Source organism: Anarhichas minor, unplaced genomic scaffold (assembly GCF_050575085.1).
Source record: "Anarhichas minor isolate MPS153535 unplaced genomic scaffold, ASM5057508v1 ptg000040l, whole genome shotgun sequence".
NCBI lineage: Eukaryota > Metazoa > Chordata > Actinopteri > Perciformes > Anarhichadidae > Anarhichas > Anarhichas minor.
The window spans coordinates 17,722,371-17,748,299 of record NW_027466486.1 but is presented as its reverse complement, the minus strand read 5'-3'; the positions used below and the strand labels follow the sequence as shown (position 1 = coordinate 17,748,299).

At 40.7% G+C, this 25,929-nt stretch overlaps 51 non-coding genes across 51 annotated transcripts; all 51 read left to right on the top strand.

Moving 5' to 3' along the window:
- Positions 1-2,736: 2,736 nt before the first annotated feature.
- Positions 2,737-2,809, top strand: trnar-ucg (transfer RNA arginine (anticodon UCG)). Its single transcript has one exon. It is a non-coding gene; the product is annotated as a tRNA-Arg (tRNA).
- A 225-nt stretch (positions 2,810-3,034) lies between these two features.
- Positions 3,035-3,108, top strand: trnai-aau (transfer RNA isoleucine (anticodon AAU)). Its single transcript has one exon. It is a non-coding gene; the product is annotated as a tRNA-Ile (tRNA).
- Positions 3,109-3,784: 676 nt separating this feature from the next.
- Positions 3,785-3,857, top strand: trnar-ucg (transfer RNA arginine (anticodon UCG)). The gene has a single exon. It is a non-coding gene; the product is annotated as a tRNA-Arg (tRNA).
- Positions 3,858-4,082: 225 nt separating this feature from the next.
- On the top strand, positions 4,083-4,156 carry trnai-aau (transfer RNA isoleucine (anticodon AAU)). The gene has a single exon. It is a non-coding gene; the product is annotated as a tRNA-Ile (tRNA).
- A 182-nt stretch (positions 4,157-4,338) lies between these two features.
- trnai-aau (transfer RNA isoleucine (anticodon AAU)) lies at positions 4,339-4,412 on the top strand. The gene has a single exon. It is a non-coding gene; the product is annotated as a tRNA-Ile (tRNA).
- Positions 4,413-4,829: 417 nt separating this feature from the next.
- Positions 4,830-4,902, top strand: trnar-ucg (transfer RNA arginine (anticodon UCG)). The gene has a single exon. It is a non-coding gene; the product is annotated as a tRNA-Arg (tRNA).
- Positions 4,903-5,127: 225 nt separating this feature from the next.
- trnai-aau (transfer RNA isoleucine (anticodon AAU)) lies at positions 5,128-5,201 on the top strand. The gene has a single exon. It is a non-coding gene; the product is annotated as a tRNA-Ile (tRNA).
- A 676-nt stretch (positions 5,202-5,877) lies between these two features.
- On the top strand, positions 5,878-5,950 carry trnar-ucg (transfer RNA arginine (anticodon UCG)). Its single transcript has one exon. It is a non-coding gene; the product is annotated as a tRNA-Arg (tRNA).
- A 481-nt stretch (positions 5,951-6,431) lies between these two features.
- On the top strand, positions 6,432-6,505 carry trnai-aau (transfer RNA isoleucine (anticodon AAU)). Its single transcript has one exon. It is a non-coding gene; the product is annotated as a tRNA-Ile (tRNA).
- A 415-nt stretch (positions 6,506-6,920) lies between these two features.
- trnar-ucg (transfer RNA arginine (anticodon UCG)) lies at positions 6,921-6,993 on the top strand. The gene has a single exon. It is a non-coding gene; the product is annotated as a tRNA-Arg (tRNA).
- A 225-nt stretch (positions 6,994-7,218) lies between these two features.
- Positions 7,219-7,292, top strand: trnai-aau (transfer RNA isoleucine (anticodon AAU)). Its single transcript has one exon. It is a non-coding gene; the product is annotated as a tRNA-Ile (tRNA).
- Positions 7,293-7,708: 416 nt separating this feature from the next.
- trnar-ucg (transfer RNA arginine (anticodon UCG)) lies at positions 7,709-7,781 on the top strand. Its single transcript has one exon. It is a non-coding gene; the product is annotated as a tRNA-Arg (tRNA).
- A 225-nt stretch (positions 7,782-8,006) lies between these two features.
- trnai-aau (transfer RNA isoleucine (anticodon AAU)) lies at positions 8,007-8,080 on the top strand. The gene has a single exon. It is a non-coding gene; the product is annotated as a tRNA-Ile (tRNA).
- A 974-nt stretch (positions 8,081-9,054) lies between these two features.
- On the top strand, positions 9,055-9,128 carry trnai-aau (transfer RNA isoleucine (anticodon AAU)). Its single transcript has one exon. It is a non-coding gene; the product is annotated as a tRNA-Ile (tRNA).
- A 672-nt stretch (positions 9,129-9,800) lies between these two features.
- Positions 9,801-9,873, top strand: trnar-ucg (transfer RNA arginine (anticodon UCG)). The gene has a single exon. It is a non-coding gene; the product is annotated as a tRNA-Arg (tRNA).
- A 225-nt stretch (positions 9,874-10,098) lies between these two features.
- trnai-aau (transfer RNA isoleucine (anticodon AAU)) lies at positions 10,099-10,172 on the top strand. The gene has a single exon. It is a non-coding gene; the product is annotated as a tRNA-Ile (tRNA).
- Positions 10,173-10,848: 676 nt separating this feature from the next.
- trnar-ucg (transfer RNA arginine (anticodon UCG)) lies at positions 10,849-10,921 on the top strand. The gene has a single exon. It is a non-coding gene; the product is annotated as a tRNA-Arg (tRNA).
- Positions 10,922-11,146: 225 nt separating this feature from the next.
- Positions 11,147-11,220, top strand: trnai-aau (transfer RNA isoleucine (anticodon AAU)). Its single transcript has one exon. It is a non-coding gene; the product is annotated as a tRNA-Ile (tRNA).
- Positions 11,221-11,402: 182 nt separating this feature from the next.
- trnai-aau (transfer RNA isoleucine (anticodon AAU)) lies at positions 11,403-11,476 on the top strand. Its single transcript has one exon. It is a non-coding gene; the product is annotated as a tRNA-Ile (tRNA).
- A 676-nt stretch (positions 11,477-12,152) lies between these two features.
- On the top strand, positions 12,153-12,225 carry trnar-ucg (transfer RNA arginine (anticodon UCG)). The gene has a single exon. It is a non-coding gene; the product is annotated as a tRNA-Arg (tRNA).
- Positions 12,226-12,450: 225 nt separating this feature from the next.
- On the top strand, positions 12,451-12,524 carry trnai-aau (transfer RNA isoleucine (anticodon AAU)). The gene has a single exon. It is a non-coding gene; the product is annotated as a tRNA-Ile (tRNA).
- A 416-nt stretch (positions 12,525-12,940) lies between these two features.
- On the top strand, positions 12,941-13,013 carry trnar-ucg (transfer RNA arginine (anticodon UCG)). The gene has a single exon. It is a non-coding gene; the product is annotated as a tRNA-Arg (tRNA).
- A 225-nt stretch (positions 13,014-13,238) lies between these two features.
- Positions 13,239-13,312, top strand: trnai-aau (transfer RNA isoleucine (anticodon AAU)). The gene has a single exon. It is a non-coding gene; the product is annotated as a tRNA-Ile (tRNA).
- A 672-nt stretch (positions 13,313-13,984) lies between these two features.
- trnar-ucg (transfer RNA arginine (anticodon UCG)) lies at positions 13,985-14,057 on the top strand. Its single transcript has one exon. It is a non-coding gene; the product is annotated as a tRNA-Arg (tRNA).
- Positions 14,058-14,282: 225 nt separating this feature from the next.
- On the top strand, positions 14,283-14,356 carry trnai-aau (transfer RNA isoleucine (anticodon AAU)). The gene has a single exon. It is a non-coding gene; the product is annotated as a tRNA-Ile (tRNA).
- A 676-nt stretch (positions 14,357-15,032) lies between these two features.
- trnar-ucg (transfer RNA arginine (anticodon UCG)) lies at positions 15,033-15,105 on the top strand. The gene has a single exon. It is a non-coding gene; the product is annotated as a tRNA-Arg (tRNA).
- Positions 15,106-15,330: 225 nt separating this feature from the next.
- Positions 15,331-15,404, top strand: trnai-aau (transfer RNA isoleucine (anticodon AAU)). The gene has a single exon. It is a non-coding gene; the product is annotated as a tRNA-Ile (tRNA).
- A 182-nt stretch (positions 15,405-15,586) lies between these two features.
- Positions 15,587-15,660, top strand: trnai-aau (transfer RNA isoleucine (anticodon AAU)). Its single transcript has one exon. It is a non-coding gene; the product is annotated as a tRNA-Ile (tRNA).
- Positions 15,661-16,336: 676 nt separating this feature from the next.
- trnar-ucg (transfer RNA arginine (anticodon UCG)) lies at positions 16,337-16,409 on the top strand. Its single transcript has one exon. It is a non-coding gene; the product is annotated as a tRNA-Arg (tRNA).
- A 225-nt stretch (positions 16,410-16,634) lies between these two features.
- On the top strand, positions 16,635-16,708 carry trnai-aau (transfer RNA isoleucine (anticodon AAU)). Its single transcript has one exon. It is a non-coding gene; the product is annotated as a tRNA-Ile (tRNA).
- A 182-nt stretch (positions 16,709-16,890) lies between these two features.
- Positions 16,891-16,964, top strand: trnai-aau (transfer RNA isoleucine (anticodon AAU)). The gene has a single exon. It is a non-coding gene; the product is annotated as a tRNA-Ile (tRNA).
- A 676-nt stretch (positions 16,965-17,640) lies between these two features.
- On the top strand, positions 17,641-17,713 carry trnar-ucg (transfer RNA arginine (anticodon UCG)). Its single transcript has one exon. It is a non-coding gene; the product is annotated as a tRNA-Arg (tRNA).
- A 225-nt stretch (positions 17,714-17,938) lies between these two features.
- Positions 17,939-18,012, top strand: trnai-aau (transfer RNA isoleucine (anticodon AAU)). The gene has a single exon. It is a non-coding gene; the product is annotated as a tRNA-Ile (tRNA).
- A 182-nt stretch (positions 18,013-18,194) lies between these two features.
- Positions 18,195-18,268, top strand: trnai-aau (transfer RNA isoleucine (anticodon AAU)). The gene has a single exon. It is a non-coding gene; the product is annotated as a tRNA-Ile (tRNA).
- Positions 18,269-18,684: 416 nt separating this feature from the next.
- Positions 18,685-18,757, top strand: trnar-ucg (transfer RNA arginine (anticodon UCG)). Its single transcript has one exon. It is a non-coding gene; the product is annotated as a tRNA-Arg (tRNA).
- A 225-nt stretch (positions 18,758-18,982) lies between these two features.
- On the top strand, positions 18,983-19,056 carry trnai-aau (transfer RNA isoleucine (anticodon AAU)). The gene has a single exon. It is a non-coding gene; the product is annotated as a tRNA-Ile (tRNA).
- Positions 19,057-19,732: 676 nt separating this feature from the next.
- trnar-ucg (transfer RNA arginine (anticodon UCG)) lies at positions 19,733-19,805 on the top strand. The gene has a single exon. It is a non-coding gene; the product is annotated as a tRNA-Arg (tRNA).
- A 225-nt stretch (positions 19,806-20,030) lies between these two features.
- trnai-aau (transfer RNA isoleucine (anticodon AAU)) lies at positions 20,031-20,104 on the top strand. Its single transcript has one exon. It is a non-coding gene; the product is annotated as a tRNA-Ile (tRNA).
- Positions 20,105-20,286: 182 nt separating this feature from the next.
- Positions 20,287-20,360, top strand: trnai-aau (transfer RNA isoleucine (anticodon AAU)). Its single transcript has one exon. It is a non-coding gene; the product is annotated as a tRNA-Ile (tRNA).
- A 416-nt stretch (positions 20,361-20,776) lies between these two features.
- trnar-ucg (transfer RNA arginine (anticodon UCG)) lies at positions 20,777-20,849 on the top strand. The gene has a single exon. It is a non-coding gene; the product is annotated as a tRNA-Arg (tRNA).
- A 225-nt stretch (positions 20,850-21,074) lies between these two features.
- Positions 21,075-21,148, top strand: trnai-aau (transfer RNA isoleucine (anticodon AAU)). Its single transcript has one exon. It is a non-coding gene; the product is annotated as a tRNA-Ile (tRNA).
- Positions 21,149-21,820: 672 nt separating this feature from the next.
- On the top strand, positions 21,821-21,893 carry trnar-ucg (transfer RNA arginine (anticodon UCG)). Its single transcript has one exon. It is a non-coding gene; the product is annotated as a tRNA-Arg (tRNA).
- Positions 21,894-22,118: 225 nt separating this feature from the next.
- trnai-aau (transfer RNA isoleucine (anticodon AAU)) lies at positions 22,119-22,192 on the top strand. Its single transcript has one exon. It is a non-coding gene; the product is annotated as a tRNA-Ile (tRNA).
- Positions 22,193-22,868: 676 nt separating this feature from the next.
- Positions 22,869-22,941, top strand: trnar-ucg (transfer RNA arginine (anticodon UCG)). The gene has a single exon. It is a non-coding gene; the product is annotated as a tRNA-Arg (tRNA).
- Positions 22,942-23,166: 225 nt separating this feature from the next.
- Positions 23,167-23,240, top strand: trnai-aau (transfer RNA isoleucine (anticodon AAU)). Its single transcript has one exon. It is a non-coding gene; the product is annotated as a tRNA-Ile (tRNA).
- Positions 23,241-23,422: 182 nt separating this feature from the next.
- Positions 23,423-23,496, top strand: trnai-aau (transfer RNA isoleucine (anticodon AAU)). The gene has a single exon. It is a non-coding gene; the product is annotated as a tRNA-Ile (tRNA).
- A 676-nt stretch (positions 23,497-24,172) lies between these two features.
- trnar-ucg (transfer RNA arginine (anticodon UCG)) lies at positions 24,173-24,245 on the top strand. The gene has a single exon. It is a non-coding gene; the product is annotated as a tRNA-Arg (tRNA).
- A 225-nt stretch (positions 24,246-24,470) lies between these two features.
- Positions 24,471-24,544, top strand: trnai-aau (transfer RNA isoleucine (anticodon AAU)). Its single transcript has one exon. It is a non-coding gene; the product is annotated as a tRNA-Ile (tRNA).
- A 182-nt stretch (positions 24,545-24,726) lies between these two features.
- trnai-aau (transfer RNA isoleucine (anticodon AAU)) lies at positions 24,727-24,800 on the top strand. The gene has a single exon. It is a non-coding gene; the product is annotated as a tRNA-Ile (tRNA).
- Positions 24,801-25,215: 415 nt separating this feature from the next.
- trnar-ucg (transfer RNA arginine (anticodon UCG)) lies at positions 25,216-25,288 on the top strand. The gene has a single exon. It is a non-coding gene; the product is annotated as a tRNA-Arg (tRNA).
- A 225-nt stretch (positions 25,289-25,513) lies between these two features.
- Positions 25,514-25,587, top strand: trnai-aau (transfer RNA isoleucine (anticodon AAU)). Its single transcript has one exon. It is a non-coding gene; the product is annotated as a tRNA-Ile (tRNA).
- Positions 25,588-25,929: the final 342 nt, after the last annotated feature.

The window sequence follows — 25,929 nt, the reverse complement described above, 5'->3', positions numbered from 1 at the left end:
GATCTGGTTTGACTTTAAAAGCAAGGAAGAATACCTTGCCTACAAACAAAGAAATTGTCCAGAGGAGGCAGGCTTCAAGGTGTTCAGACTTTATCATTACTGTGGGTGCACATAACGGTAAAATGTGATGGAATAGTTTATGCTATGAAACAAAGAAATTGAAACCAAAGGAAATTGAAACAAAACTAAAAGGCTAGATAACCCTAACAGCGCAACCTTCGTATATCCTTGCCTTATATTGTTGAGCATGCGTCCTACATTCTTTTCTTCATATCCTAGTAGAAGAAAATTCTACAGATGACCACTCCTCCGAACACTATGAAGTTGTGGGGCACCACAAAGATCGATTTTAGGACCGCTGCTTTAGAATTTTTTTTTTTTTGCTTTTAAAACCCTGTAGCGCCATTTGTATCATATTTGCTACATGAGTTTCATAGACCTCTATGTAATTAACATGAGCAATACTTTCCTGAAAAACCTGTTGAATACAATCCTATACATGTCTGCTCTCATCTGGTGGATTTTCCATGCACTGCAGGCAGTAGCAGGCATTTAAATTTAATTTCCAAAATGGCAGCCGTCATGACGTGACTCGTTCGTTTTCGGCAGGGAAATCGTTGCTAATTTTGAAACAGTTACGGTAAGAATAACATTTATAGCGTTACTAATATTTCAATATGAATATTTACTGTATTGAAGCAAACTCTAATTAATTAATGTTTCGTTCATTGTTGTGATCAATAAATTGATAAATATGCCTGATGTATCACATGTGATACAAAAAAAAATCTGATATGTAAATACAAAAAAATATATATATATTTTATTTTTGGACTTAAGGTCAAAAACTCAGAATTTTCTGAATATTATTTGATGTGTCAGGCTTCACAGGGTTTTAAAAACGTTTACAGCTCAACCACGACAAAACAGAAAAACTAACAAATGGTTCAAAGGCTCAGAGAGAGAAACTGGCTGTGAGCGCAGAAGGATTCAACCCAAGCCAAGAAGCAAGAAATCTGGGTGTGATTTTTGACTCTGATTTTAATCTCAAGGCTCTCGTGCGAAATATCTCAAAAACAGTATTTTATCATTTGAAGCCATTTCTTTTTCTCTGAGCAACACAGAGAGGGAGTGATGCACGCTGTTATAACTAGCAGGCTGGTCTATTGCAATGCTCTCCTTCCTGGTCTACCAAAGAATACAAGAAGCAAGCAAAAATTTATTTTAAAATTCTACTGCCAGAGTAACTAAACAGAAACTAAAGATCCATCTATTTAGTCTGGCATTTATGTGCTGTTTTATAATTTTATGATTTTTATTATTATTGCTTATTATTTAGTCCGATTTAAAATTCTGTCCTAAGTGTTTTTATGCAATGGTTTTAGTATTGCATTTTGCATGTTCTGTCCTGCTATAATTTTGGAAGTAATGGAGTTGAATTAACAAGCGAAAAAGGGCCGGTTAGCTCAGATGGTCAGAGAGTGGTGCTAATAATGCTAAGGTCATGGGTTCAATCCCCATACTGGCCAGTAATGGTTATTTAACAAAAGAATGTCTCTACAATTGCAGTTCAACTTATGATACAGTATTGATACAGATAAATATCATGGAAAAAGAGAGCTGGTTTTGAATCCCTTCAAGGTTAAAAGCTCTAGCCTCATTCAAAGACATTTTGTGGAAGCCCGTTTGCTGCACAGTGTAAATAATCTATATTTCTACAATTGTTTAAGTTTCAAGCTGTAATTGTAAGTTTGAAATAGAAAGTGTTTTTCTCTGCCGGAGGATTTTGTTGGATGAGGTGGGCACTAATCCCAATGACTTTCACATGTGAAGTCAGCAGTGTACCATTTAAGCCAGCTTTGAAAGTATGTCTTTGGACAAAGGTTAGCTCCCTCCTCCGCAGCATCTAAACCATTGCACTTCTGAAGTGTAACAATCCTGTATTTTGAGACCATGTGGCCTAATGGACAAGGTGTCTGAATTCGGATCAGAAGATTGAGAGTTCGAGTCCCTTCGTGGTTGATAGCTCAAGGCTCATTATAAGAAATATGGTTTAAGCAATGTTACTTTAAAATTGAGGTCATTCCATTCATATGAGATGTCAGCAGTCTTCCCTTTAACCTAACTACGCAAGTAAAGCTGATGGGTTTCACACCCTATTGACCATTAAATAAATGCTTGCATTTTGCACGTTCTGTCCTGCTATAATTTTGGAAGTAATGGAGTTGAATTAACAAGTGCAAAAGAGCCGGTTAGCTCAGATGGTCAGAGCGTGGTGCTAATAATGCCAAGGTCATGGGTTCAATCCCCATACTGGCCAGTAATGGTTATTTAACAAAAGAATGTCTCTACAATTGCCATTCAACTTATGATACAGTATTGATACAGATAAATATCATGGAAAAAGAGAGCTGGTTTTGAATCCCTTCAAGGTTAAAAGCTCTAGCCTCATTCAAAGACACTTTGTGGAAGCCCGTTTGCTGCACAGTGTAAATAATCTATATTTCTACAATTGTTTAAGTTTCAAGCTGTAATTGTAAGTTTGAAATAGAAAGTGTTTTTCTCTGCCGGAGGATTTTGTTGGATGAGGTGGGCACTAATCCCAATAACTTTCACATGTGAAGTCAGCAGTGTACCATTTAAGCCAGCTTTGCAGTATGTCTTTGGACAAAGGATAGCTCCCTCCTCAGCATCTAAACCATTGCACTTGTGAAGTGCAACAATCCTGCATTTAGCGACCATGTGGCCTAATGGACAAGGTGTCTGACTTCGGATCAGAAGATTGAGGGTTCGAGTCCCTTCGTGGTTGATAGCTCAAGGCTCATTATAAGAAATATGGTGTAAGCAATGTTACTTTAAAATTGAGGTCATTCCATTCATATGAGATGTCAGCGGTCTTCCCTTTAACCTAACTACGCAAGTAAAGCTGATGGGGTTTCACACCCGATTGACCATTAAATAAATTCTTGCATTTTGCACGTTCTGTCCTGCTATAATTTTGGAAGTAATGGACTTGAATTAACAAGTGAAAAAGGGCCGGTTAGCTCAGATGGTCAGAGCGTGGTGCTAATAACGCCAAGGTCATGGGTTCAATCCCCATACTGGCCATCAATATGCTTTTGGAGATGCCATTGATATGAGATGTCAGCGGTCTTCCCTTTAACCTAACTACGCAAGTAAAGCTGATGGGGTTTCACACCCGATTGACCATTAAATAAATGCTTGCATTTTGCACGTTCTGTCCTGCTATAATTCTGGAAGTAATGGAGTTGAATTAACAATTGAAAAAGGGCCGGCCGGTTAGCTCAGATGGTCAGAGCGTGGTGCTAATAATGCCAAGGTCATGGGTTCAATCCCCATACTGGCCAGTAATGGTTATTTAACAAAAGAATGTCTCTACAATTGCCATTCAACTTATGATACAGTATTGATACAGATAAATATCATGGAAAAAGAGAGCTGGTTTTGAATCCCTTCAAGGTTAAAAGCTCTAGCCTCATTCAAAGACACTTTGTGGAAGCCCGTTTGCTGCACAGTGTAAATAATCTATATTTCTACAATTGTTTAAGTTTCAAGCTGTAATTGTAAGTTTGAAATAGAAAGTGTTTTTCTCTGCCGGAGGATTTTGTTGGATGAGGTGGGCACTAATCCCAATGACTTTCACATGTGAAGTCAGCAGTGTACCATTTAAGCCAGCTTTGCAGTATGTCTTTGGACAAAGGATAGCTCCCTCCTCAGCATCTAAACCATTGCACTTGTGAAGTGCAACAACCCTGCATTTAGCGACCATGTGGCCTAATGGACAAGGTGTCTGACTTCGGATCAGAAGATTGAGGGTTCGAGTCCCTTCGTGGTTGATAGCTCAAGGCTCATTATAAGAAATATGGTGTAAGCAATGTTACTTTAAAATTGAGGTCATTCCATTCATATGAAATGTCAGCGGTCTTCCCTTTAACCTAACTACGCAAGTAAAGCTGATGGGGTTTCACACCCGATTGACCATTAAATAAATTCTTGCATTTTGCACGTTCTGTCCTGCTATAATTTTGGAAGTAATGGACTTGAATTAACAAGTGAAAAAGGGCCGGTTAGCTCAGATGGTCAGAGTGTGGTGCTAATAACGCCAAGGTCATGGGTTCAATCCCCATACTGGCCATCAATATGCTTTTGGAGATGCCATTGATATGAGATGTCAGCGGTCTTCCCTTTAACCTAACTACGCAAGTAAAGCTGATGGGGTTTCACACCCGATTGACCATTAAATAAATGCTTGCATTTTGCACGTTCTGTCCTGCTATAATTCTGGAAGTAATGGAGTTGAATTAACAAGTGAAAAAGGGCCGGTTAGCTCAGATGGTCAGAGCGTGGTGCTAATAACGCCAAGGTCATGGGTTCAATCCCCATACTGGCCAGTAATGGTTATTTAACAAAAGAATGTCTCTACAATTGCCATTCAACTTATGATACAGTATTGATACAGATAAATATCATGGAAAAAGAGAGCTGGTTTTGAATCCCTTCAAGGTTAAAAGCTCTAGCCTCATTCAAAGACACTTTGTGGAAGCCCGTTTGCTGCACAGTGTAAATAATCTATATTTCTACAATTGTTTAAGTTTCAAGCTGTAATTGTAAATTTGAAATAGAAAGTGTTTTTCTCTGCCGGAGGATTTTGTTGGATGAGGTGGGCACTAATCCCAATGACTTTCACATGTGAAGTCAGCAGTGTACCATTTAAGCCAGCTTTGAAAGTATGTCTTTGGACAAAGGATAGCTCCCTCCTCAGCATCTAAACCATTGCACTTGTGAAGTGCAACAATCCTGCATTTAGCGACCATGTGGCCTAATGGACAAGGCGTCTGACTTCGGATCAGAAGATTGAGGGTTCGAGTCCCTTCGTGGTTGATAGCTCAAGGCTCATTATAAGAAATATGGTGTAAGCAATGTTACTTTAAAATTGAGGTCATTCCATTCATATGAGATGTCAGCGGTCTTCCCTTTAACCTAACTACGCAAGTAAAGCTGATGGGGTTTCACACCCGACTGACCATTAAATAAATTCTTGCATTTTGCACGTTCTGTCCTGCTATAATTTTGGAAGTAATGGACTTGAATTAACAAGTGAAAAAGGGCCGGTTAGCTCAGATGGTCAGAGCGTGGTGCTAATAACGCCAAGGTCATGGGTTCAATCCCCATACTGGCCATCAATATGCTTTTGGAGATGCCATTGATATGAGATGTCAGCGGTCTTCCCTTTAACCTAACTACGCAAGTAAAGCTGATGGGGTTTCACACCCGATTGACCATTAAATAAATGCTTGCATTTTGCACGTTCTGTCCTGCTATAATTCTGGAAGTAATGGAGTTGAATTAACAAGTGAAAAAGGGCCGGCCGGTTAGCTCAGATGGTCAGAGCGTGGTGCTAATAATGCCAAGGTCATGGGTTCAATCCCCATACTGGCCAGTAATGGTTATTTAACAAAAGAATGTCTCTACAATTGCCGTTCAACTTATGATACAGTATTGATACAGATAAATATCATGGAAAAAGAGAGCTGGTTTTGAATCCCTTAAAGGTTAAAAGCTCTAGCCTCATTCCAAGACACTTTGTGGAAGCCCGTTTGCTGCACAGTGTAAATAATCTATATTTCTACAATTGTTTAAGTTTCAAGCTGTAATTGTAAGTTTGAAATAGAAAGTGTTTTTCTCTGCCGGAGGATTTTGTTGGATGAGGTGGGCACTAATCCCAATGACTTTCACATGTGAAGTCAGCAGTGTACCATTTAAGCCAGCTTTGCAGTATGTCTTTGGACAAAGGATAGCTCCCTCCTCAGCATCTAAACCATTGCACTTGTGAAGTGCAACAATCCTGCATTTAGTGACCATGTGGCCTAATGGACAAGGCGTCTGACTTCGGATCAGAAAATTGAGGGTTCGAGTCCCTTCGTGGTTGATAGCTCAAGGCTCATTATAAGAAATATGGTGTAAGCAATGTTACTTTAAAATTGAGGTCATTCCATTCATATGAGATGTCAGCGGTCTTCCCTTTAACCTAACTACGCAAGTAAAGCTGATGGGGTTTCACACCCGACTGACCATTAAATAAATTCTTGCATTTTGCACGTTCTGTCCTGCTATAATTTTGGAAGTAATGGACTTGAATTAACAAGTGAAAAAGGGCCGGTTAGCTCATATGGTCAGAGCGTGGTGCTAATAACGCCAAGGTCATGGGTTCAATCCCCATACTAGCCATCAATATGCTTTTGGAGATGCCATTGATATGAGATGTCAGCGGTCTTCCCTTTAACCTAACTACGCAAGTAAAGCTGATGGGGTTTCACACCCGATTGACCATTAAATAAATGCTTGCATTTTGCACGTTCTGTCCTGCTATAATTCTGGAAGTAATGGAGTTGAATTAACAAGTGAAAAAGGGCCGGTTAGCTCAGATGGTCAGAGCGTGGTGCTAATAACGCCAAGGTCATGGGTTCAATCCCCATACTGGCCAGTAATGGTTATTTAACAAAAGAATGTCTCTACAATTGCATTCAACTTATGATACAGTATTGATACAGATAAATATCATGGAAAAAGAGAGCTGGTTTTGAATCCCTTCAAGGTTAAAAGCTCTAGCCTCATTCAAAGACACTTTGTGGAAGCCCGTTTGCTGCACAGTGTAAATAATCTATATTTCTACAATTGTTTAAGTTTCAAGCTGTAATTGTAAGTTTGAAATAGAAAGTGTTTTTCTCTGCCGGAGGATTTTGTTGGATGAGGTGGGTACTAATCCCAATGACTTTCACATGTGAAGTCAGCAGTGTACCATTTAAGCCAGCTTTGCAGTATGTCTTTGGACAAAGGATAGCTCCCTCCTCAGCATCTAAACCATTGCACTTGTGAAGTGCAACAATCCTGCATTTAGTGACCATGTGGCCTAATGGACAAGGCGTCTGACTTCGGATCAGAAAATTGAGGGTTCGAGTCCCTTCGTGGTTGATAGCTCAAGGCTCATTATAAGAAATATGGTGTAAGCAATGTTACTTTAAAATTGAGGTCATTCCATTCATATGAGATGTCAGCGGTCTTCCCTTTAACCTAACTACGCAAGTAAAGCTGATGGGGTTTCACACCCGACTGACCATTAAATAAATTCTTGCATTTTGCACGTTCTGTCCTGCTATAATTTTGGAAGTAATGGACTTGAATTAACAAGTGAAAAAGGGCCGGTTAGCTCAGATGGTCAGAGCGTGGTGCTAATAACGCCAAGGTCATGGGTTCAATCCCCATACTGGCCAGTAATGGTTATTTAACAAAAGAATGTCTCTACAATTGCCATTCAACTTATGATACAGTATTGATACAGATAAATATCATGGAAAAAGAGAGCTGGTTTTGAATCCCTTCAAGGTTAAAAGCTCTAGCCTCATTCAAAGACACTTTGTGGAAGCCCGTTTGCTGCACAGTGTAAATAATCTATATTTCTACAATTGTTTAAGTTTCAAGCTGTAATTGTAAATTTGAAATAGAAAGTGTTTTTCTCTGCCGGAGGATTTTGTTGGATGAGGTGGGCACTAATCCCAATGACTTTCACATGTGAAGTCAGCAGTGTACCATTTAAGCCAGCTTTGCAGTATGTCTTTGGACAAAGGATAGCTCCCTCCTCAGCATCTAAACCATTGCACTTGTGAAGTGCAACAATCCTGCATTTAGCGACCATGTGGCCTAATGGACAAGGCGTCTGACTTCGGATCAGAAGATTGAGGGTTCGAGTCCCTTCGTGGTTGATAGCTCAAGGCTCATTATAAGAAATATGGTGTAAGCAATGTTACTTTAAAATTGAGGTCATTCCATTCATATGAGATGTCAGCGGTCTTCCCTTTAACCTAACTACGCAAGTAAAGCTGATGGGGTTTCACACCCGACTGACCATTAAATAAATTCTTGCATTTTGCACGTTGTGTCCTGCTATAATTTTGGAAGTAATGGACTTGAATTAACAAGTGAAAAAGGGCCGGTTAGCTCAGATGGTCAGAGCGTGGTGCTAATAACGCCAAGGTCATGGGTTCAATCCCCATACTGGCCATCAATATGCTTTTGGAGATGCCATTGATATGAGATGTCAGCGGTCTTCCCTTTAACCTAACTACGCAAGTAAAGCTGATGGGGTTTCACACCCGATTGACCATTAAATAAATGCTTGCATTTTGCACGTTCTGTCCTGCTATAATTCTGGAAGTAATGGAGTTGAATTAACAAGTGAAAAAGGGCCGGCCGGTTAGCTCAGATGGTCAGAGCGTGGTGCTAATAATGCCAAGGTCATGGGTTCAATCCCCATACTGGCCAGTAATGGTTATTTAACAAAAGAATGTCTCTACAATTGCCGTTCAACTTATGATACAGTATTGATACAGATAAATATCATGGAAAAAGAGAGCTGGTTTTGAATCCCTTCAAGGTTAAAAGCTCTAGCCTCATTCAAAGACACTTTATGGAAGCCCGTTTGCTGCACAGTGTAAATAAACTATATTTCTACAATTGTTTAAGTTTCAAGCTGTAATTGTAAGTTTGAAATAGAAAGTGTTTTTCTCTGCCGGAGGATTTTGTTGGATGAGGTGGGCACTAATCCCAATGACTTTCACATGTGAAGTCAGCAGTGTACCATTTAAGCCAGCTTTGCAGTATGTCTTTGGACAAAGGATAGCTCCCTCCTCAGCATCTAAACCATTGCACTTGTGAAGTGCAACAATCCTGCATTTAGCGACCATGTGGCCTAATGGACAAGGCGTCCGACTTCGGATCAGAAAATTGAGGGTTCGAGTCCCTTCGTGGTTGATAACTCAAGGCTCATTATAAGAAATATGGTGTAAGCAATGTTACTATAAAGTTGAGGTCATTCCATTCATATGAGATGTCAGCGGTCTTCCCTTTAACCTAACTACGCAAGTAAAGCTGATGGGGTTTCACACCCGATTGACCATTAAATAAATTCTTGCATTTTGCACGTTCTGTCCTGCTATAATTTTGGAAGTAATGGACTTGAATTAACAAGTGAAAAAGGGCCGGTTAGCTCAGATGGTCAGAGCGTGGTGCTAATAACGCCAAGGTCATGGGTTCAATCCCCATACTGGCCATCAATATGCTTTTGGAGATGCCATTGATATGAGATGTCAGCGGTCTTCCCTTTAACCTAACTACGCAAGTAAAGCTGATGGGGTTTCACACCCGATTGACCATTAAATAAATGCTTGCATTTTGCACGTTCTGTCCTGCTATAATTCTGGAAGTAATGGAGTTGAATTAACAAGTGAAAAAGGGCCGGTTAGCTCAGATGGTCAGAGCGTGGTGCTAATAAAGCCAAGGTCATGGGTTCAATCCCCATACTGGCCAGTAATGGTTATTTAACAAAAGAATGTCTCTACAATTGCCATTCAACTTATGATACAGTATTGATACAGATAAATATCATGGAAAAAGAGAGCTGGTTTTGAATCCCTTCAAGGTTAAAAGCTCTAGCCTCATTCAAAGACACTTTGTGGAAGCCCGTTTGCTGCACAGTGTAAATAATCTATATTTCTACAATTGTTTAAGTTTCAAGCTGTAATTGTAAATTTGAAATAGAAAGTGTTTTTCTCTGCCGGAGGATTTTGTTGGATGAGGTGGGCACTAATCCCAATGACTTTCACATGTGAAGTCAGCAGTGTACCATTTAAGCCAGCTTTGCAGTATGTCTTTGGACAAAGGATAGCTCCCTCCTCAGCATCTAAACCATTGCACTTGTGAAGTGCAACAATCCTGCATTTAGCGACCATGTGGCCTAATGGACAAGGTGTCTGACTTCGGATCAGAAGATTGAGGGTTCGAGTCCCTTCGTGGTTGATAGCTCAAGGCTCATTATAAGAAATATGGTGTAAGCAATGTTACTTTAAAATTGAGGTCATTCCATTCATATGAGATGTCAGCGGTCTTCCCTTTAACCTAACTACGCAAGTAAAGCTGATGGGGTTTCACACCCGACTGACCATTAAATAAATTCTTGCATTTTGCACGTTGTGTCCTGCTATAATTTTGGAAGTAATGGACTTGAATTAACAAGTGAAAAAGGGCCGGTTAGCTCAGATGGTCAGAGCGTGGTGCTAATAACGCCAAGGTCATGGGTTCAATCCCCATACTGGCCATCAATATGCTTTTGGAGATGCCATTGATATGAGATGTCAGCGGTCTTCCCTTTAACCTAACTACGCAAGTAAAGCTGATGGGGTTTCACACCCGATTGACCATTAAATAAATGCTTGCATTTTGCACGTTCTGTCCTGCTATAATTCTGAAAGTAATGGAGTTGAATTAACAAGTGAAAAAGGGCCGGCCGGTTAGCTCAGATGGTCAGAGCGTGGTGCTAATAATGCCAAGGTCATGGGTTCAATCCCCATACTGGCCAGTAATGGTTATTTAACAAAAGAATGTCTCTACAATTGCCGTTCAACTTATGATACAGTATTGATACAGATAAATATCATTGAAAAAGAGAGCTGGTTTTGAATCCCTTCAAGGTTAAAAGCTCTAGCCTCATTCAAAGACACTTTATGGAAGCCCGTTTGCTGCACAGTGTAAATAAACTATATTTCTACAATTGTTTAAGTTTCAAGCTGTAATTGTAAGTTTGAAATAGAAAGTGTTTTTCTCTGCCGGAGGATTTTGTTGGATGAGGTGGGCACTAATCCCAATGACTTTCACATGTGAAGTCAGCAGTGTACCATTTAAGCCAGCTTTGCAGTATGTCTTTGGACAAAGGATAGCTCCCTCCTCAGCATCTAAACCATTGCACTTGTGAAGTGCAACAATCCTGCATTTAGCGACCATGTGGCCTAATGGACAAGGCGTCTGACTTCGGATCAGAAAATTGAGGGTTCGAGTCCCTTCGTGGTTGATAACTCAAGGCTCATTATAAGAAATATGGTGTAAGCAATGTTACTATAAAGTTGAGGTCATTCCATTCATATGAGATGTCAGCGGTCTTCCCTTTAACCTAACTACGCAAGTAAAGCTGATGGGGTTTCACACCCGATTGACCATTAAATAAATTCTTGCATTTTGCACGTTCTGTCCTGCTATAATTTTGGAAGTAATGGACTTGAATTAACAAGTGAAAAAGGGCCGGTTAGCTCAGATGGTCAGAGCGTGGTGCTAATAACGCCAAGGTCATGGGTTCAATCCCCATACTGGCCATCAATATGCTTTTGGAGATGCCATTGATATGAGATGTCAGCGGTCTTCCCTTTAACCTAACTACGCAAGTAAAGCTGATGGGGTTTCACACCCGATTGACCATTAAATAAATGCTTGAATTTTGCACGTTCTGTCCTGCTATAATTCTGGAAGTAATGGACTTGAATTAACAAGTGAAAAAGGGCCGGTTAGCTCAGATGGTCAGAGCGTGGTGCTAATAACGCCAAGGTCATGGGTTCAATCCCCATACTGGCCATCAATATGCTTTTGGAGATGCCATTGATATGAGATGTCAGCGGTCTTCCCTTTAACCTAACTACGCAAGTAAAGCTGATGGGGTTTCACACCCGACTGACCATTAAATAAATGCTTGCATTTTGCACGTTCTGTCCTGCTATAATTCTGGAAGTAATGGAGTTGAATTAACAAGTGAAAAAGGGCCGGCCGGTTAGCTCAGATGGTCAGAGCGTGGTGCTAATAATGCCAAGGTCATGGGTTCAATCCCCATACTGGCCAGTAATGGTTATTTAACAAAAGAATGTCTCTACAATTGCCGTTCAACTTATGATACAGTATTGATACAGATAAATATCATGGAAAAAGAGAGCTGGTTTTGAATCCCTTAAAGGTTAAAAGCTCTAGCCTCATTCAAAGACACTTTGTGGAAGCCCGTTTGCTGCACAGTGTAAATAATCTATATTTCTACAATTGTTTAAGTTTCAAGCTGTAATTGTAAGTTTGAAATAGAAAGTGTTTTTCTCTGCCGGAGGATTTTGTTGGATGAGGTGGGTACTAATCCCAATGACTTTCACATGTGAAGTCAGCAGTGTACCATTTAAGCCAGCTTTGCAGTATGTCTTTGGACAAAGGATAGCTCCCTCCTCAGCATCTAAACCATTGCACTTGTGAAGTGCAACAATCCTGCATTTAGTGACCATGTGGCCTAATGGACAAGGCGTCTGACTTCGGATCAGAAAATTGAGGGTTCGAGTCCCTTCGTGGTTGATAGCTCAAGGCTCATTATAAGAAATATGGTGTAAGCAATGTTACTTTAAAATTGAGGTCATTCCATTCATATGAGATGTCAGCGGTCTTCCCTTTAACCTAACTACGCAAGTAAAGCTGATGGGGTTTCACACCCGACTGACCATTAAATAAATTCTTGCATTTTGCACGTTCTGTCCTGCTATAATTTTGGAAGTAATGGACTTGAATTAACAAGTGAAAAAGGGCCGGTTAGCTCAGATGGTCAGAGCGTGGTGCTAATAACGCCAAGGTCATGGGTTCAATCCCCATACTGGCCAGTAATGGTTATTTAACAAAAGAATGTCTCTACAATTGCCATTCAACTTATGATACAGTATTGATACAGATAAATATCATGGAAAAAGAGAGCTGGTTTTGAATCCCTTCAAGGTTAAAAGCTCTAGCCTCATTCAAAGACACTTTGTGGAAGCCCGTTTGCTGCACAGTGTAAATAATCTATATTTCTACAATTGTTTAAGTTTCAAGCTGTAATTGTAAATTTGAAATAGAAAGTGTTTTTCTCTGCCGGAGGATTTTGTTGGATGAGGTGGGCACTAATCCCAATGACTTTCACATGTGAAGTCAGCAGTGTACCATTTAAGCCAGCTTTGCAGTATGTCTTTGGACAAAGGATAGCTCCCTCCTCAGCATCTAAACCATTGCACTTGTGAAGTGCAACAATCCTGCATTTAGCGACCATGTGGCCTAATGGACAAGGCGTCTGACTTCGGATCAGAAGATTGAGGGTTCGAGTCCCTTCGTGGTTGATAGCTCAAGGCTCATTATAAGAAATATGGTGTAAGCAATGTTACTTTAAAATTGAGGTCATTCCATTCATATGAGATGTCAGCGGTCTTCCCTTTAACCTAACTACGCAAGTAAAGCTGATGGGGTTTCACACCCGACTGACCATTAAATAAATTCTTGCATTTTGCACGTTCTGTCCTGCTATAATTTTGGAAGTAATGGACTTGAATTAACAAGTGAAAAAGGGCCGGTTAGCTCAGATGGTCAGAGCGTGGTGCTAATAACGCCAAGGTCATGGGTTCAATCCCCATACTGGCCATCAATATGCTTTTGGAGATGCCATTGATATGAGATGTCAGCGGTCTTCCCTTTAACCTAACTACGCAAGTAAAGCTGATGGGGTTTCACACCCGATTGACCATTAAATAAATGCTTGCATTTTGCACGTTCTGTCCTGCTATAATTCTGGAAGTAATGGAGTTGAATTAACAAGTGAAAAAGGGCCGGTTAGCTCAGATGGTCAGAGCGTGGTGCTAATAAAGCCAAGGTCATGGGTTCAATCCCCATACTGGCCAGTAATGGTTATTTAACAAAAGAATGTCTCTACAATTGCCATTCAACTTTTGATACAGTATTGATACAGATAAATATCATGGAAAAAGAGAGCTGGTTTTGAATCCCTTCAAGGTTAAAAGCTCTAGCCTCATTCAAAGACACTTTGTGGAAGCCCGTTTGCTGCACAGTGTAAATAATCTATATTTCTACAATTGTTTAAGTTTCAAGCTGTAATTGTAAATTTGAAATAGAAAGTGTTTTTCTCTGCCGGAGGATTTTGTTGGATGAGGTGGGCACTAATCCCAATGACTTTCACATGTGAAGTCAGCAGTGTACCATTTAAGCCAGCTTTGCAGTATGTCTTTGGACAAAGGATAGCTCCCTCCTCAGCATCTAAACCATTGCACTTGTGAAGTGCAACAATCCTGCATTTAGCGACCATGTGGCCTAATGGACAAGGCGTCTGACTTCGGATCAGAAGATTGAGGGTTCGAGTCCCTTCGTGGTTGATAGCTCAAGGCTCATTATAAGAAATATGGTGTAAGCAATGTTACTTTAAAATTGAGGTCATTCCATTCATATGAGATGTCAGCGGTCTTCCCTTTAACCTAACTACGCAAGTAAAGCTGATGGGGTTTCACACCCGACTGACCATTAAATAAATTCTTGCATTTTGCACGTTGTGTCCTGCTATAATTTTGGAAGTAATGGACTTGAATTAACAAGTGAAAAAGGGCCGGTTAGCTCAGATGGTCAGAGCGTGGTGCTAATAACGCCAAGGTCATGGGTTCAATCCCCATACTGGCCATCAATATGCTTTTGGAGATGCCATTGATATGAGATGTCAGCGGTCTTCCCTTTAACCTAACTACGCAAGTAAAGCTGATGGGGTTTCACACCCGATTGACCATTAAATAAATGCTTGCATTTTGCACGTTCTGTCCTGCTATAATTCTGAAAGTAATGGAGTTGAATTAACAAGTGAAAAAGGGCCGGCCGGTTAGCTCAGATGGTCAGAGCGTGGTGCTAATAATGCCAAGGTCATGGGTTCAATCCCCATACTGGCCAGTAATGGTTATTTAACAAAAGAATGTCTCTACAATTGCCGTTCAACTTATGATACAGTATTGATACAGATAAATATCATGGAAAAAGAGAGCTGGTTTTGAATCCCTTCAAGGTTAAAAGCTCTAGCCTCATTCAAAGACACTTTATGGAAGCCCGTTTGCTGCACAGTGTAAATAAACTATATTTCTACAATTGTTTAAGTTTCAAGCTGTAATTGTAAGTTTGAAATAGAAAGTGTTTTTCTCTGCCGGAGGATTTTGTTGGATGAGGTGGGCACTAATCCCAATGACTTTCACATGTGAAGTCAGCAGTGTACCATTTAAGCCAGCTTTGCAGTATGTCTTTGGACAAAGGATAGCTCCCTCCTCAGCATCTAAACCATTGCACTTGTGAAGTGCAACAATCCTGCATTTAGCGACCATGTGGCCTAATGGACAAGGCGTCTGACTTCGGATCAGAAAATTGAGGGTTCGAGTCCCTTCGTGGTTGATAACTCAAGGCTCATTATAAGAAATATGGTGTAAGCAATGTTACTATAAAGTTGAGGTCATTCCATTCATATGAGATGTCAGCGGTCTTCCCTTTAACCTAACTACGCAAGTAAAGCTGATGGGGTTTCACACCCGATTGACCATTAAATAAATTCTTGCATTTTGCACGTTCTGTCCTGCTATAATTTTGGAAGTAATGGACTTGAATTAACAAGTGAAAAAGGGCCGGTTAGCTCAGATGGTCAGAGCGTGGTGCTAATAACGCCAAGGTCATGGGTTCAATCCCCATACTGGCCATCAATATGCTTTTGGAGATGCCATTGATATGAGATGTCAGCGGTCTTCCCTTTAACCTAACTACGCAAGTAAAGCTGATGGGGTTTCACACCCGATTGACCATTAAATAAATGCTTGAATTTTGCACGTTCTGTCCTGCTATAATTCTGGAAGTAATGGACTTGAATTAACAAGTGAAAAAGGGCCGGTTAGCTCAGATGGTCAGAGCGTGGTGCTAATAACGCCAAGGTCATGGGTTCAATCCCCATACTGGCCATCAATATGCTTTTGGAGATGCCATTGATATGAGATGTCAGCGGTCTTCCCTTTAACCTAACTACGCAAGTAAAGCTGATGGGGTTTCACACCCGACTGACCATTAAATAAATGCTTGCATTTTGCACGTTCTGTCCTGCTATAATTCTGGAAGTAATGGAGTTGAATTAACAAGTGAAAAAGGGCCGGCCGGTTAGCTCAGATGGTCAGAGCGTGGTGCTAATAATGCCAAGGTCATGGGTTCAATCCCCATACTGGCCAGTAATGGTTATTTAACAAAAGAATGTCTCTACAATTGCCGTTCAACTTATGATACAGTATTGATACAGATAAATATCATGGAAAAAGAGAGCTGGTTTTGAATCCCTTAAAGGTTAAAAGCTCTAGCCTCATTCAAAGACACTTTGTGGAAGCCCGTTTGCTGCACAGTGTAAATAATCTATATTTCTACAATTGTTTAAGTTTCAAGCTGTAATTGTAAGTTTGAAATAGAAAGTGTTTTTCTCTGCCGGAGGATTTTGTTGGATGAGGTGGGCACTAATCCCAATGACTTTCACATGTGAAGTCAGCAGTGTACCATTTAAGCCAGCTTTGCAGTATGTCTTTGGACAAAGGATAGCTCCCTCCTCAGCATCTAAACCATTGCACTTGTGAAGTGCAACAATCCTGCATTTAGCGACCATGTGGCCTAATGGACAAGGCGTCTGACTTCGGATCAGAAAATTGAGGGTTCGAGTCCCTTCGTGGTTGATAACTCAAGGCTCATTATAAGAAATATGGTGTAAGCAATGTTACTATAAAGTTGAGGTCATTCCATTCATATGAGATGTCAGCGGTCTTCCCTTTAACCTAACTACGCAAGTAAAGCTGATGGGGTTTCACACCCGATTGACCATTAAATAAATTCTTGCATTTTGCACGTTCTGTCCTGCTATAATTTTGGAAGTAATGGACTTGAATTAACAAGTGAAAAAGGGCCGGTTAGCTCAGATGGTCAGAGCGTGGTGCTAATAACGCCAAGGTCATGGGTTCAATCCCCATACTGGCCATCAATATGCTTTTGGAGATGCCATTGATATGAGATGTCAGCGGTCTTCCCTTTAACCTAACTACGCAAGTAAAGCTGATGGGGTTTCACACCCGATTGACCATTAAATAAATGCTTGAATTTTGCACGTTCTGTCCTGCTATAATTCTGGAAGTAATGGACTTGAATTAACAAGTGAAAAAGGGCCGGTTAGCTCAGATGGTCAGAGCGTGGTGCTAATAACGCCAAGGTCATGGGTTCAATCCCCATACTGGCCATCAATATGCTTTTGGAGATGCCATTGATATGAGATGTCAGCGGTCTTCCCTTTAACCTAACTACGCAAGTAAAGCTGATGGGGTTTCACACCCGACTGACCATTAAATAAATGCTTGCATTTTGCACGTTCTGTCCTGCTATAATTCTGGAAGTAATGGAGTTGAATTAACAAGTGAAAAAGGGCCGGCCGGTTAGCTCAGATGGTCAGAGCGTGGTGCTAATAATGCCAAGGTCATGGGTTCAATCCCCATACTGGCCAGTAATGGTTATTTAACAAAAGAATGTCTCTACAATTGCCGTTCAACTTATGATACAGTATTGATACAGATAAATATCATGGAAAAAGAGAGCTGGTTTTGAATCCCTTAAAGGTTAAAAGCTCTAGCCTCATTCAAAGACACTTTGTGGAAGCCCGTTTGCTGCACAGTGTAAATAATCTATATTTCTACAATTGTTTAAGTTTCAAGCTGTAATTGTAAGTTTGAAATAGAAAGTGTTTTTCTCTGCCGGAGGATTTTGTTGGATGAGGTGGGTACTAATCCCAATGACTTTCACATGTGAAGTCAGCAGTGTACCATTTAAGCCAGCTTTGCAGTATGTCTTTGGACAAAGGATAGCTCCCTCCTCAGCATCTAAACCATTGCACTTGTGAAGTGCAACAATCCTGCATTTAGTGACCATGTGGCCTAATGGACAAGGCGTCTGACTTCGGATCAGAAAATTGAGGGTTCGAGTCCCTTCGTGGTTGATAGCTCAAGGCTCATTATAAGAAATATGGTGTAAGCAATGTTACTTTAAAATTGAGGTCATTCCATTCATATGAGATGTCAGCGGTCTTCCCTTTAACCTAACTACGCAAGTAAAGCTGATGGGGTTTCACACCCGACTGACCATTAAATAAATTCTTGCATTTTGCACGTTCTGTCCTGCTATAATTTTGGAAGTAATGGACTTGAATTAACAAGTGAAAAAGGGCCGGTTAGCTCAGATGGTCAGAGCGTGGTGCTAATAACGCCAAGGTCATGGGTTCAATCCCCATACTGGCCATCAATATGCTTTTGGAGATGCCATTGATATGAGATGTCAGCGGTCTTCCCTTTAACCTAACTACGCAAGTAAAGCTGATGGGGTTTCACACCCGATTGACCATTAAATAAATGCTTGCATTTTGCACGTTCTGTCCTGCTATAATTCTGGAAGTAATGGAGTTGAATTAACAAGTGAAAAAGGGCCGGTTAGCTCAGATGGTCAGAGCGTGGTGCTAATAACGCCAAGGTCATGGGTTCAATCCCCATACTGGCCAGTAATGGTTATTTAACAAAAGAATGTCTCTACAATTGCCATTCAACTTATGATACAGTATTGATACAGATAAATATCATGGAAAAAGAGAGCTGGTTTTGAATCCCTTCAAGGTTAAAAGCTCTAGCCTCATTCAAAGACACTTTGTGGAAGCCCGTTTGCTGCACAGTGTAAATAATCTATATTTCTACAATTGTTTAAGTTTCAAGCTGTAATTGTAAATTTGAAATAGAAAGTGTTTTTCTCTGCCGGAGGATTTTGTTGGATGAGGTGGGCACTAATCCCAATGACTTTCACATGTGAAGTCAGCAGTGTACCATTTAAGCCAGCTTTGCAGTATGTCTTTGGACAAAGGATAGCTCCCTCCTCAGCATCTAAACCATTGCACTTGTGAAGTGCAACAATCCTGCATTTAGCGACCATGTGGCCTAATGGACAAGGCGTCTGACTTCGGATCAGAAGATTGAGGGTTCGAGTCCCTTCGTGGTTGATAGCTCAAGGCTCATTATAAGAAATATGGTGTAAGCAATGTTACTTTAAAATTGAGGTCATTCCATTCATATGAGATGTCAGCGGTCTTCCCTTTAACCTAACTACGCAAGTAAAGCTGATGGGGTTTCACACCCGACTGACCATTAAATAAATTCTTGCATTTTGCACGTTGTGTCCTGCTATAATTTTGGAAGTAATGGACTTGAATTAACAAGTGAAAAAGGGCCGGTTAGCTCAGATGGTCAGAGCGTGGTGCTAATAACGCCAAGGTCATGGGTTCAATCCCCATACTGGCCATCAATATGCTTTTGGAGATGCCATTGATATGAGATGTCAGCGGTCTTCCCTTTAACCTAACTACGCAAGTAAAGCTGATGGGGTTTCACACCCGATTGACCATTAAATAAATGCTTGCATTTTGCACGTTCTGTCCTGCTATAATTCTGGAAGTAATGGAGTTGAATTAACAAGTGAAAAAGGGCCGGCCGGTTAGCTCAGATGGTCAGAGCGTGGTGCTAATAATGCCAAGGTCATGGGTTCAATCCCCATACTGGCCAGTAATGGTTATTTAACAAAAGAATGTCTCTACAATTGCCGTTCAACTTATGATACAGTATTGATACAGATAAATATCATGGAAAAAGAGAGCTGGTTTTGAATCCCTTCAAGGTTAAAAGCTCTAGCCTCATTCAAAGACACTTTATGGAAGCCCGTTTGCTGCACAGTGTAAATAAACTATATTTCTACAATTGTTTAAGTTTCAAGCTGTAATTGTAAGTTTGAAATAGAAAGTGTTTTTCTCTGCCGGAGGATTTTGTTGGATGAGGTGGGCACTAATCCCAATGACTTTCACATGTGAAGTCAGCAGTGTACCATTTAAGCCAGCTTTGCAGTATGTCTTTGGACAAAGGATAGCTCCCTCCTCAGCATCTAAACCATTGCACTTGTGAAGTGCAACAATCCTGCATTTAGCGACCATGTGGCCTAATGGACAAGGCGTCTGACTTCGGATCAGAAAATTGAGGGTTCGAGTCCCTTCGTGGTTGATAACTCAAGGCTCATTATAAGAAATATGGTGTAAGCAATGTTACTATAAAGTTGAGGTCATTCCATTCATATGAGATGTCAGCGGTCTTCCCTTTAACCTAACTACGCAAGTAAAGCTGATGGGGTTTCACACCCGATTGACCATTAAATAAATTCTTGCATTTTGCACGTTCTGTCCTGCTATAATTTTGGAAGTAATGGACTTGAATTAACAAGTGAAAAAGGGCCGGTTAGCTCAGATGGTCAGAGCGTGGTGCTAATAACGCCAAGGTCATGGGTTCAATCCCCATACTGGCCATCAATATGCTTTTGGAGATGCCATTGATATGAGATGTCAGCGGTCTTCCCTTTAACCTAACTACGCAAGTAAAGCTGATGGGGTTTCACACCCGATTGACCATTAAATAAATGCTTGCATTTTGCACGTTCTGTCCTGCTATAATTCTGGAAGTAATGGAGTTGAATTAACAAGTGAAAAAGGGCCGGTTAGCTCAGATGGTCAGAGCGTGGTGCTAATAACGCCAAGGTCATGGGTTCAATCCCCATACTGGCCAGTAATGGTTATTTAACAAAAGAATGTCTCTACAATTGCCATTCAACTTATGATACAGTATTGATACAGATAAATATCATGGAAAAAGAGAGCTGGTTTTGAATCCCTTCAAGGTTAAAAGCTCTAGCCTCATTCAAAGACACTTTGTGGAAGCCCGTTTGCTGCACAGTGTAAATAATCTATATTTCTACAATTGTTTAAGTTTCAAGCTGTAATTGTAAATTTGAAATAGAAAGTGTTTTTCTCTGCCGGAGGATTTTGTTGGATGAGGTGGGCACTAATCCCAATGACTTTCACATGTGAAGTCAGCAGTGTACCATTTAAGCCAGCTTTGCAGTATGTCTTTGGACAAAGGATAGCTCCCTCCTCAGCATCTAAACCATTGCACTTGTGAAGTGCAACAATCCTGCATTTAGCGACCATGTGGCCTAATGGACAAGGCGTCTGACTTCGGATCAGAAGATTGAGGGTTCGAGTCCCTTCGTGGTTGATAGCTCAAGGCTCATTATAAGAAATATGGTGTAAGCAATGTTACTTTAAAATTGAGGTCATTCCATTCATATGAGATGTCAGCGGTCTTCCCTTTAACCTAACTACGCAAGTAAAGCTGATGGGGTTTCACACCCGACTGACCATTAAATAAATTCTTGCATTTTGCACGTTGTGTCCTGCTATAATTTTGGAAGTAATGGACTTGAATTAACAAGTGAAAAAGGGCCGGTTAGCTCAGATGGTCAGAGCGTGGTGCTAATAACGCCAAGGTCATGGGTTCAATCCCCATACTGGCCATCAATATGCTTTTGGAGATGCCATTGATATGAGATGTCAGCGGTCTTCCCTTTAACCTAACTACGCAAGTAAAGCTGATGGGGTTTCACACCCGATTGACCATTAAATAAATGCTTGCATTTTGCACGTTCTGTCCTGCTATAATTCTGGAAGTAATGGAGTTGAATTAACAAGTGAAAAAGGGCCGGTTAGCTCAGATGGTCAGAGCGTGGTGCTAATAAAGCCAAGGTCATGGGTTCAATCCCCATACTGGCCAGTAATGGTTATTTAACAAAAGAATGTCTCTACAATTGCCATTCAACTTATGATACAGTATTGATACAGATAAATATCATGGAAAAAGAGAGCTGGTTTTGAATCCCTTCAAGGTTAAAAGCTCTAGCCTCATTCAAAGACACTTTGTGGAAGCCCGTTTGCTGCACAGTGTAAATAATCTATATTTCTACAATTGTTTAAGTTTCAAGCTGTAATTGTAAATTTGAAATAGAAAGTGTTTTTCTCTGCCGGAGGATTTTGTTGGATGAGGTGGGCACTAATCCCAATGACTTTCACATGTGAAGTCAGCAGTGTACCATTTAAGCCAGCTTTGCAGTATGTCTTTGGACAAAGGATAGCTCCCTCCTCAGCATCTAAACCATTGCACTTGTGAAGTGCAACAATCCTGCATTTAGCGACCATGTGGCCTAATGGACAAGGTGTCTGACTTCGGATCAGAAGATTGAGGGTTCGAGTCCCTTCGTGGTTGATAGCTCAAGGCTCATTATAAGAAATATGGTGTAAGCAATGTTACTTTAAAATTGAGGTCATTCCATTCATATGAGATGTCAGCGGTCTTCCCTTTAACCTAACTACGCAAGTAAAGCTGATGGGGTTTCACACCCGACTGACCATTAAATAAATTCTTGCATTTTGCACGTTGTGTCCTGCTATAATTTTGGAAGTAATGGACTTGAATTAACAAGTGAAAAAGGGCCGGTTAGCTCAGATGGTCAGAGCGTGGTGCTAATAACGCCAAGGTCATGGGTTCAATCCCCATACTGGCCATCAATATGCTTTTGGAGATGCCATTGATATGAGATGTCAGCGGTCTTCCCTTTAACCTAACTACGCAAGTAAAGCTGATGGGGTTTCACACCCGATTGACCATTAAATAAATGCTTGCATTTTGCACGTTCTGTCCTGCTATAATTCTGAAAGTAATGGAGTTGAATTAACAAGTGAAAAAGGGCCGGCCGGTTAGCTCAGATGGTCAGAGCGTGGTGCTAATAATGCCAAGGTCATGGGTTCAATCCCCATACTGGCCAGTAATGGTTATTTAACAAAAGAATGTCTCTACAATTGCCGTTCAACTTATGATACAGTATTGATACAGATAAATATCATTGAAAAAGAGAGCTGGTTTTGAATCCCTTCAAGGTTAAAAGCTCTAGCCTCATTCAAAGACACTTTATGGAAGCCCGTTTGCTGCACAGTGTAAATAAACTATATTTCTACAATTGTTTAAGTTTCAAGCTGTAATTGTAAGTTTGAAATAGAAAGTGTTTTTCTCTGCCGGAGGATTTTGTTGGATGAGGTGGGCACTAATCCCAATGACTTTCACATGTGAAGTCAGCAGTGTACCATTTAAGCCAGCTTTGCAGTATGTCTTTGGACAAAGGATAGCTCCCTCCTCAGCATCTAAACCATTGCACTTGTGAAGTGCAACAATCCTGCATTTAGCGACCATGTGGCCTAATGGACAAGGCGTCTGACTTCGGATCAGAAAATTGAGGGTTCGAGTCCCTTCGTGGTTGATAACTCAAGGCTCATTATAAGAAATATGGTGTAAGCAATGTTACTATAAAGTTGAGGTCATTCCATTCATATGAGATGTCAGCGGTCTTCCCTTTAACCTAACTACGCAAGTAAAGCTGATGGGGTTTCACACCCGATTGACCATTAAATAAATTCTTGCATTTTGCACGTTCTGTCCTGCTATAATTTTGGAAGTAATGGACTTGAATTAACAAGTGAAAAAGGGCCGGTTAGCTCAGATGGTCAGAGCGTGGTGCTAATAACGCCAAGGTCATGGGTTCAATCCCCATACTGGCCATCAATATGCTTTTGGAGATGCCATTGATATGAGATGTCAGCGGTCTTCCCTTTAACCTAACTACGCAAGTAAAGCTGATGGGGTTTCACACCCGATTGACCATTAAATAAATGCTTGAATTTTGCACGTTCTGTCCTGCTATAATTCTGGAAGTAATGGACTTGAATTAACAAGTGAAAAAGGGCCGGTTAGCTCAGATGGTCAGAGCGTGGTGCTAATAACGCCAAGGTCATGGGTTCAATCCCCATACTGGCCATCAATATGCTTTTGGAGATGCCATTGATATGAGATGTCAGCGGTCTTCCCTTTAACCTAACTACGCAAGTAAAGCTGATGGGGTTTCACACCCGACTGACCATTAAATAAATGCTTGCATTTTGCACGTTCTGTCCTGCTATAATTCTGGAAGTAATGGAGTTGAATTAACAAGTGAAAAAGGGCCGGCCGGTTAGCTCAGATGGTCAGAGCGTGGTGCTAATAATGCCAAGGTCATGGGTTCAATCCCCATACTGGCCAGTAATGGTTATTTAACAAAAGAATGTCTCTACAATTGCCGTTCAACTTATGATACAGTATTGATACAGATAAATATCATGGAAAAAGAGAGCTGGTTTTGAATCCCTTAAAGGTTAAAAGCTCTAGCCTCATTCAAAGACACTTTGTGGAAGCCCGTTTGCTGCACAGTGTAAATAATCTATATTTCTACAATTGTTTAAGTTTCAAGCTGTAATTGTAAGTTTGAAATAGAAAGTGTTTTTCTCTGCCGGAGGATTTTGTTGGATGAGGTGGGTACTAATCCCAATGACTTTCACATGTGAAGTCAGCAGTGTACCATTTAAGCCAGCTTTGCAGTATGTCTTTGGACAAAGGATAGCTCCCTCCTCAGCATCTAAACCATTGCACTTGTGAAGTGCAACAATCCTGCATTTAGTGACCATGTGGCCTAATGGACAAGGCGTCTGACTTCGGATCAGAAAATTGAGGGTTCGAGTCCCTTCGTGGTTGATAGCTCAAGGCTCATTATAAGAAATATGGTGTAAGCAATGTTACTTTAAAATTGAGGTCATTCCATTCATATGAGATGTCAGCGGTCTTCCCTTTAACCTAACTACGCAAGTAAAGCTGATGGGGTTTCACACCCGACTGACCATTAAATAAATTCTTGCATTTTGCACGTTCTGTCCTGCTATAATTTTGGAAGTAATGGACTTGAATTAACAAGTGAAAAAGGGCCGGTTAGCTCAGATGGTCAGAGCGTGGTGCTAATAACGCCAAGGTCATGGGTTCAATCCCCATACTGGCCATCAATATGCTTTTGGAGATGCCATTGATATGAGATGTCAGCGGTCTTCCCTTTAACCTAACTACGCAAGTAAAGCTGATGGGGTTTCACACCCGATTGACCATTAAATAAATGCTTGCATTTTGCACGTTCTGTCCTGCTATAATTCTGGAAGTAATGGAGTTGAATTAACAAGTGAAAAAGGGCCGGTTAGCTCAGATGGTCAGAGCGTGGTGCTAATAACGCCAAGGTCATGGGTTCAATCCCCATACTGGCCAGTAATGGTTATTTAACAAAAGAATGTCTCTACAATTGCATTCAACTTATGATACAGTATTGATACAGATAAATATCATGGAAAAAGAGAGCTGGTTTTGAATCCCTTCAAGGTTAAAAGCTCTAGCCTCATTCAAAGACACTTTGTGGAAGCCCGTTTGCTGCACAGTGTAAATAATCTATATTTCTACAATTGTTTAAGTTTCAAGCTGTAATTGTAAGTTTGAAATAGAAAGTGTTTTTCTCTGCCGGAGGATTTTGTTGGATGAGGTGGGTACTAATCCCAATGACTTTCACATGTGAAGTCAGCAGTGTACCATTTAAGCCAGCTTTGCAGTATGTCTTTGGACAAAGGATAGCTCCCTCCTCAGCATCTAAACCATTGCACTTGTGAAGTGCAACAATCCTGCATTTAGTGACCATGTGGCCTAATGGACAAGGCGTCTGACTTCGGATCAGAAAATTGAGGGTTCGAGTCCCTTCGTGGTTGATAGCTCAAGGCTCATTATAAGAAATATGGTGTAAGCAATGTTACTTTAAAATTGAGGTCATTCCATTCATATGAGATGTCAGCGGTCTTCCCTTTAACCTAACTACGCAAGTAAAGCTGATGGGGTTTCACACCCGACTGACCATTAAATAAATTCTTGCATTTTGCACGTTCTGTCCTGCTATAATTTTGGAAGTAATGGACTTGAATTAACAAGTGAAAAAGGGCCGGTTAGCTCAGATGGTCAGAGCGTGGTGCTAATAACGCCAAGGTCATGGGTTCAATCCCCATACTGGCCAGTAATGGTTATTTAACAAAAGAATGTCTCTACAATTGCCATTCAACTTATGATACAGTATTGATACAGATAAATATCATGGAAAAAGAGAGCTGGTTTTGAATCCCTTCAAGGTTAAAAGCTCTAGCCTCATTCAAAGACACTTTGTGGAAGCCCGTTTGCTGCACAGTGTAAATAATCTATATTTCTACAATTGTTTAAGTTTCAAGCTGTAATTGTAAATTTGAAATAGAAAGTGTTTTTCTCTGCCGGAGGATTTTGTTGGATGAGGTGGGCACTAATCCCAATGACTTTCACATGTGAAGTCAGCAGTGTACCATTTAAGCCAGCTTTGCAGTATGTC